This window comes from Oncorhynchus nerka, linkage group LG14, assembly GCF_034236695.1.
Source record: "Oncorhynchus nerka isolate Pitt River linkage group LG14, Oner_Uvic_2.0, whole genome shotgun sequence".
NCBI classification, from domain to species: domain Eukaryota; kingdom Metazoa; phylum Chordata; class Actinopteri; order Salmoniformes; family Salmonidae; genus Oncorhynchus; species Oncorhynchus nerka.
The window spans coordinates 30,990,713-30,999,435 of record NC_088409.1 but is presented as its reverse complement, the minus strand read 5'-3'; positions in this window follow the sequence as shown (position 1 = coordinate 30,999,435).

The following is an 8,723-nucleotide window of genomic DNA, read 5'->3' as shown; positions in this document are numbered from 1 at the left end:
GTTGGTCTGAGAAGAAATGCAAACTGCCCTCCAGAATTACCCTGCTACTGAGGGGTAAACAACCTTACCACCAACTCTATTTTGATGTTTGTTTTTTTACCACCATTTTCACATTTTCGGACAATTTGTTGTACACCGCGTTCAGTTTAGGGTGTGCACCATCCTAAAACGAAAATACATGCTATAACGCTTGCTTGTTCTGCCCGCTACGATTAATTTGGTCCCATTTGAAACGAGAGTCTGTGGTCTATCTTGGGTTAGTTATACAAACCTTTGATGATGCGTTATGTGCAACTACGAGCCGGTCCATGGGGGACACGAGTGTATTACCGGGAAGGCACGTCAATCCTAGACAATAGTGCAGATATAGCACCTACTGTCGGCTGTTTAGGCTACCCTGAATCGGTTTTAGTCTGTTTAATAAAATACAAAATGTGTGCAGTTATTTGGCATTTTGAGACTATTTTCCATATAATTATTTCACAGTTCAAAACAAGTTTAGCACTGTATGTTAGGTCTGAGTGAGGTAACATTCAGTGGGAGTCAAATTATTTCCTAAGCATGCAGAAAATGGGGTATGGTCTTTTCTATCTCTAAGGTTGGCCCAGCAGTTGTAAGGTTGGCCCAGCAGTTGTAAGGTTGGCCCAGCAGTTGTAAGGTTGGCCCAGCAGCTGTAAGTTTGGCCCAGCAGTTTCGAACGGAGGCAACAGAACAGAGTCAGTTCCAGGTTAGTGGGAATTAGGCTAGAACAAAACAATAAAATTACAAACCTTGGAAAGAAAACAAAAGGCTACGCTTGGTTATAGGTTATGCCAACTTGGCTTGGGCCCTAAAAAGGTAGCTACATGCTATCCCACACATCAAGACTTTTCCATGTAGGCCTACTGCCGTGAGTAGCCTGCCTAGCCCTCGAGTCATTGAGTAATAGCCTCAAGTGGATGTTGAACTAGAGGCGAAAGTTCCGCATCCAGTTCAACATACACTCAAGGGCTCACCATGGCGGGGCTGTCCAGGTGAGCTATACATTCAACTTCTGCATAAAGTTCAACATCCACTCGAGGGCTCCCCCTTGCGGGCTGTCCAGGTGCAGTATACAGTCTATCTTGGAGCCCTCGAGTGGATGTTGAGCGGGATTCAAGGATGTCTCCGTCAGGGAGAGCCACTGCTCAACTGGATGCGGAAGTGTAACCAGATCTCGACAGATTCTGTGGTTTGCATTTTGCCTGTACATTTCATAATATAATTTTTTTCTAACAGGCTTATATGTTGTTTTGGACTCTTTTTAAGACATTAATTAAGATTAAACTTGACTCTTATTGTTGCAAACAATTATTTTGTATGTAGCAGTAAAGCTAGCCAGCATGCTAGCTATCAATCATAATGGGTTTGGTTAGCTAGCAAACTAGTGTCGTCAACCAGATTAGAATCTGAATTCGAATTATTTTGAGTGTAATGCAGTTTGGTGACACTAACCACATTTCCATCCAGTTTTTATGGGAGTAAAGTCATACCTTATTAAAATAAATCATGACAGTTGTCATGGAAACAGGAAGTTTCGGTACAATTTTACAAATGCAGACATAATTTGTTGGTTTGACATGGTGGGATCTGTTTGTGTCAATAAACTTAATTATGTGAGAAATGATGGTGGAAATGCCTTTATGTGCAAATATTGAAAGAATAATCATCATTGAAGTAAATTTGGAGTCGTGATGACATGGTGTGTGGTCCTCCCACTAAGATTCTGGAAAGCATTACTATATTAGGCTACAGATTAAATAAATGATGAACTTCACAGGGTGGTGAAAGTGCACAGTATGAACTTTATGCACCTTTCCAATAAATGTTGAGGGGTCTTATTCTGGTGACATGATGATTGATGCTTGACTGTCGTTTGACAAATAACAATATTCTTGCTCTTATCCACAATAATCTCATCATGTAGACTAACCTACCCGCACTGTATCTGCAAGCTGTTGGCTAGAGTGTACATGCCAAGAGTAAGCACATGCAACAGTTTGTGACAAAACTATAGGTAGAGTTGAAAATGCAATGGAAACACATTGAACGTTCAATTTTGATTTGGTACATGAAAACTAAAAAGTGTGTGCACTGTGTCATCACACACTGACTTTTATCCTCAACATGTCAGTTTGCTGGAAACATACCACTGGTGGGAAAATGTGCACATTTACTTTATGAGGATTTTAGAATATTCCCATGAAAATCTGTTGCCAGGTTTTAGATGGAAACCTAGCTAGTGTCCGACTTTTGGCTGTCACAGATGCACCTCTCCAACTTTACTTGCCGACTTTCATCAACAGTTGGCTTCGTTAGGCTTACTAATTGAACACACACCTTTTCTATCTATTCCTTCCATAGAGATAGATAGGGAACTCATTTTTGTATCTGTGCCATTATAGCATTTGTGACAGCATGGGCAGCGCCATTGAGCAGTCAATTGTCTTCTTCACGTTCGGCTGATCCCTCCTGATGTCCCGGTTGGACATAATAATGGTGCCGAAGGAGATGGCTACCGTTTTATGATCTCGTAACCAATTGTGCTACTGTGTATGTTTTCTTTGCATTATTTGTAACGTATTTTGTACATAATGTTTCTGCCACCGTATCTAATGACTGAAAAGAGCTTCTTGATATCAGGGCAGCGATTACTCACCCCGTACTGGAGGAATTCTTCTTCTTCAACGAGTTGGACGGGAAAGATTTACGCCAGACATCCGACAAGGCCCTCCTCCCCGTCATTGGCAGGAGGAAAAGACAAAGTTATCGTGGATGACAGTCCGTATGCCTTGTTAGGATCCGTCGCCGGGAGGGTAATCTACCTTTGCCATCGGTCCTATTAGCCAATGTACAATCAATCGATAATACAATAGATGAACTACGAGCAAGTATATCCTACCAACGGGACATTAAAAACTGTAATATCTTATGTTTCATCGAGTCATGGCTGAACGACGACATGATTAACATACAGAGGGCGGGTTTTAAGATTTTTTCAGTAGGATAGAACAGCGGCCTCTGGTAAGACAAGGGGCGGCGGCCTATGCCTATTTGTAAACAACAGCTGGTGCACGGTTTTTCAAGGTTTTGCTCGCCTGAGTCAGAGTATCTCATGATAAGCTGTAGACCACACTATTTACCAAGAGAGTTTACAAATATTTTTCGTAGCTGTCTATATACCACCGTAGACCAATTCTAACTTTAATGCAGGGAAACTCAACTCAGTTTTACCTCATTTCTATCAGCATGTTAAATGTGCAATCAGAGGAGAAAAAAAACCTCTAGACCACCTTTACTCCACACAGAGAGATGCATACAAAGCTCTCCCTCACCCTCCATTTGGCAAATCTGACCACAATTCTATCCTCCTGATTCCTGCTTACAAGCAAAAACTAAAGCAGGAAGCACCAGTGACTCGGTCAATAAGAAAGTGGTCAGGTGAAGCAGATGCTAAGCTACAGGAATAACTTTCTAGCACAGACTGGAAAATGTTCTGGGATTCTTCCAATGTCATTGAGGAGTACACCACATCAGTCACTGGCTTCATCAATAAGTACATTGATGACGTCATTCCCACAGTGACCGTACGTACATACCCCAGCCAGAAGCCATGGATAACAGGCAACATCCGCACGGAGCTAAAGGGAAGAGCTGCCGCTTTTAAGGAGCGGAACTCTAACCTGGAAGCTTATAATAAATCCCGCTCTGCCCTCAGACGAACCATCAAACAGGCAAAGCATCAATACAGGACTAAGATTGAATCGTACTACACCGGCTCCGACGCTCGTCGGATGTGGTAGAGCTCGCAAACTATTACAAACTACAAAAGGACACACAGCCACGAGCTGCCCTGTGACACAAACCTACCAGACGAGCTAAATTACTTATATGCTCGCTTTGAGGCAAATAACACTTAAACATGCATGAGAGCACCAGCTGTTCCAGACGACTGTGTGATTACACTCTCCGTAGCTGATGTGAGTAAGACATTTAAACAGGTCAACATTCACAAGGCTGCAGGGCCAGACGGATTACCAGGACGTGTACTCCGAGCATGCGCTGACCAACTGGCAAGTGTCTTCACTGACATTTTCAATCTGTCCCTGACTCGAGTCTGTAATACCAATATTTTTCAATATACCCATATTTTTCAAGCAGACCACCTTGTTCCGCAAGGTGTTCATTTTGTATATCAACAACATTGGGGATCTTATTGAAACAGCGGATGTTCATTTTTATGCTGATGATACTGTTCTTAATTCAAGTGGTATTAGTTTATCTTTAGCTTTTGAAAATGCTCAAAGAGCATTTAACATCATACAACAGAATCTGTATGATTTAAAGCTGATTCTAAATTCGGGTAAAATAAAATGCATGATATTTTCAAATGCCAGGCATGTTACAAATCATGTCATTGCTACATTGGCTGGACATACTATAGAGCAAGTTTAAAGTGTACAAATATTTGGGTGTGTGGGTTGATGATACGCTGAGCTTCTCTGTGCATGTAGAGAACTTGATAAGGAAGCTCAAGCTGAAAATAGGATTGTATTAATGGCATAAGGCTTGTTTTTCTTTTGAGGCCAGGAAGGAGCTGGTACGATGTACATTACTGTTGGTTTTAGATTTTAGTGATGTTATATATATGCAGGCCTCAGCACCTACCCTATTTTCTGTTCAGTGTTTTTGTTGCACCTTACAGAACTGTTCGTCAAAAAAATATTTTGAATACGTACCACGCTGCACTTTGGTCCTCTTCTCCCGACGACAATCGTTACACACTTGTTCGATGTATATATCATAGAGTGTAATTGTTTTTAGGTCAGCTGTTTTTAGTCAAGACGTTTGTGTTTTTAATGTACAATGTTTTTGTTGTTGTTTATATTTTTGTTTAATGTTGTGTTAGTGTATGTAAATTGTTTTGTCTGAAACGTTGTTCCCTCTGCTGCTATTGGACCAGGTCTCTCTTGGAAAAGAGATGTTATCTCAATGACAAAAAACCTGCATAAATAAAGGTAAAATAAAAGTGTTCTTGGGCACAGGAACTAAGTTAACCTGCCTAAATGACTACTGATCAGTAGTACTCACGTCTGTAGCAATGAAGTGCTTTGAAAGGCTGGTCATGGCTCACATCAAAACCATTATCAGACAAACCCTAGACCCACTCCAATTTGCATACCGCCCTGATAGATCCACATATGATGCAATCTCTATTGCACTCAATACTGCCCTTTCCCACCTGTACAAAAGGAACACCTACAGTTAAAGTCGGAAGTTTACATACACCTTAGCAAAATACATTTAAACTCTGTTTATCACAATTCTTGAAATTTAATCCAAGTAAAAATTCATAGGTCAGTTACGATCACTCACTTTATTTTAAGATTGTGAAATGTCAGAATAAAAGTAGAGAGAATGATTTATTTTAGCTTTTATTTCGTTCACTACATTCCCAGTGTGTCAGAAGTTTACATATACTCAATTAGTATTTGGTAGCATTGCCTTTAAATTGTTTAACTTGGGTCAAACATTTTGGGTAGCCTTCCACAAGCTTCCCAAAATAAGTTGGGTGAATTTTGGCCCATTTCTCCTGACAGAGCTGGTGTAACTGAGTCAGGTTTGTAGGCCTCCTTGCTTGCACACGCTTTTTCAGTTCTGCCCACAGATTTTCTATAGCATTTAGGTCAGGCCTTTGTGATGGCCATATCCAATACCTTGACTTTGTTGTCCTTAAGCCATTTTGCCACAACTTTGGAAGTATGCTTGGGGTCATTGTCCATTTGGAAGACCCATTTGCGACCAAGTTTTAACTTCCTGACTGATGTCTTGAGATGTTGCTTCAATATATCCATATAATTTTCCTCCCTCATGATGTCATCTATTTTGTGAATTGCACCAGTCCACCCTGCTGCAAAGCAACCCCACAACATGATGCTGCCATCCCCGTGCTTCACGGTTAGGATGGTGTTATTCGGCTTGCAAGCCTCCCCCTTTTCCCTCCAAACATAACAATGGTCATTATGGCCAAACAGTTCTATTTTTGTTTCATCAGACCAGGGGACATTTCTCCAAAAAGTACAATCTTTGTTCCCATGTGCAGTTGCAAACCGAAATCTGGCTTTTTTATGGCAGTTTTGGAGCAGTGGTTTCTCTTTGCTGAGCGCCCTTTCAGGTTATGTCAATATAGGACTCGTTTTACTGTGGATATAGATACTTTTGTACCTTCCAGCATCTTCAGATTTGAAGGTAGGCCTCCAACTGACTCAAATTATGTCAATTAGCCTATCAGAAGCTTCTAAAGCCATGACATTGTCAGTGGTTGAAAAACAAGTTTTAATGACTCCAATCTAAGTGTATGTAAACTTCCGACTTCAATTTTATGTGAGAATACTATTAATTTACTACAGCTCAGCATTCAACAGCATAGTGCCCTCAAAGCTCATCACTAAGCTAAGGACCCTGGGACTAAACACCTCCCTCTGCAACTGGATCCTGGACTTCCTGATGGGCTGCCCCCAGTTGGTAAGAGTAGGGAACAGCACATCCGCCACGCTGATCCTCAACACAGGGGTGCATGCTCAGTCCCCTCCTGTACTCCCTGTTCATTCGTGACTGCATGGCCAGGCACGACTCCAACACTATCATCAAGTTTGCTGATGACACAACAGTGGTAGGCCTGATTACCTACAATGATGAGACGGCCTTAAGGGAGGAGATCAGAGACCTGGTCTTGTGGTGCCAGGACAACAACCACTCCCTCAATGTGACGAAAACAAAGGAGATGATCGTGGACTACAGGAAAAGGAGGGCCGGGCACACCCCCTTTCTCATCGACAGGGCTGTAGTGGAACAGGTTGAGAGCTTCAAGTTCCTTGGTGTCCACATCACCAACAAACTATCATGGTCCAAACACACCAAGACAGTCGTGAAGAGGGCACGACAAAGCCCATTCCCCCTCAGGAGAATGAAAAGGCATGGGTACTCAGATCCTCAAAAGGTTCTACATCTGCACCATAGAGATTTCTGACTGGTTGCATCACTGCCTGGTATGGCAACTGCTCGGCCTCCGACCGCAAGGCACTACAGAGGGTATGGCCCAGTACATCACTGTTCTCTCTGCTACCGCATGGCAAGCAGTACTGGAGTGTCAAATCAAGGTCCAAAAGGATTCTTAACAGCTTCTATCCCCAAGCCATAAGACTTCTGAACAGCTAATCAGCGGGCTAACCAGACCCCTCTTTTATGCTGCTGCTATTCTGTTTATAATCAATGCATAGTAACTTTAACTTTACCAACATGCACATTTTACCTCAATTACCCAGTGCGCCCGCGCTTTGATTCTGTACCAGTACCCCCTGTATATAGCCTCGCTTGTTATTTTACTGCTATTGTTTAATTATTTGTTACTTTTTTAAAATGTATTTCTTATACTTTATCTTAAAGCATTGTTGGTTAAGGGCTTGTAAGAAAGCATTTCACTACACCTGTGGATATTCGGCGCATGTGACATAACATTTGATTTGGAACTGTTCAGAGACTGCGTGAATCAGGCCTTTATGGTTGAATTGCTGCAAAGAAACCAATACTAAAGGACACCAATAAATGGAAACTTGCTTTGTTCAAGAAAGACAAGCAATGGACATGGAAATCTGTCCTTTGGTCTGATGAGTGCAAATCTGAGATTTTTTGTTCCAACCGTTGTGTCTTTGTGAGACACAGATTAGGTGAACAGATGATCTCCGCATGTGTGGTTCCCACCATGAAGCAGGTGTGATGGTGCTTTACTGGTGTCAGTGATTTATTTAGAATTCAAGGCACACTTAACCAGCATGGCTACCACAGCATTCTGCAGCGATATGCCATCCCATCTGATTTGTGCTTAGTGGGACTACCTGTTGTTTTTCAACAGGACAATGATCCAACACACCTCTAGGCTGTGTAAGGGCTATTTGACCAAGAAGGAGAGTGGAGTGTTGCATCAAATGACCTGGCCTCCACAATCACTCAACCTTAACCCAATTGAGATGGTTTGGAATGAGTTGGTCTGAAAAGTGAAGGAAAAGCAGCCAACAGGTACTCAATATATGTGGACACTCCTTCAAGACTGTTCGAAAAGCATACCAGGTGAAGCTGGTTGAGAGAATGCTAAGAGTGCAAAGCTGTCAAGGTAAAAGGTGGCTATTTTGAAGAATCATAAATATAACATTGATTTAATACTTGTGTTACTTCATAGTTGCCTTCACTATTATTCCACAATGTAGAGAAAAACCCTTGAACGAGTAAGTTTGGACACCTACTGACCGGTAACCTGACCGGTACTGTATACTTCGCTCTAAGTGTTGATAAGAGCAAACATTCATTTACTGAACATAAAATGTAATGTTTGTGTATGGTTTAGAAGTCAAAACCCATGTCGGTATTCGTTATATAAGGAGAATGCGGTTCTTGTCGAGTTACACAAATCCACAAGGAGTCAGAAGAAACCATATTTAATTAAGCAAATCAGCAAACGTTTTTAAAAAGGCAGTAAATTAAGCTGAATTAACTATCTCGCTGCCAGACGAGGCTCCGCTGATATCTAGGTGTAGCGGTGATAAGGATTCACTCCATGGTGCTGAAAGGAAAGCTCCGCTGATATCTTGGTGTAGCGGTGATAAGGATTCACTCCATGGTGCTGAAAGGAAAGCTCCGCTGATATCTAG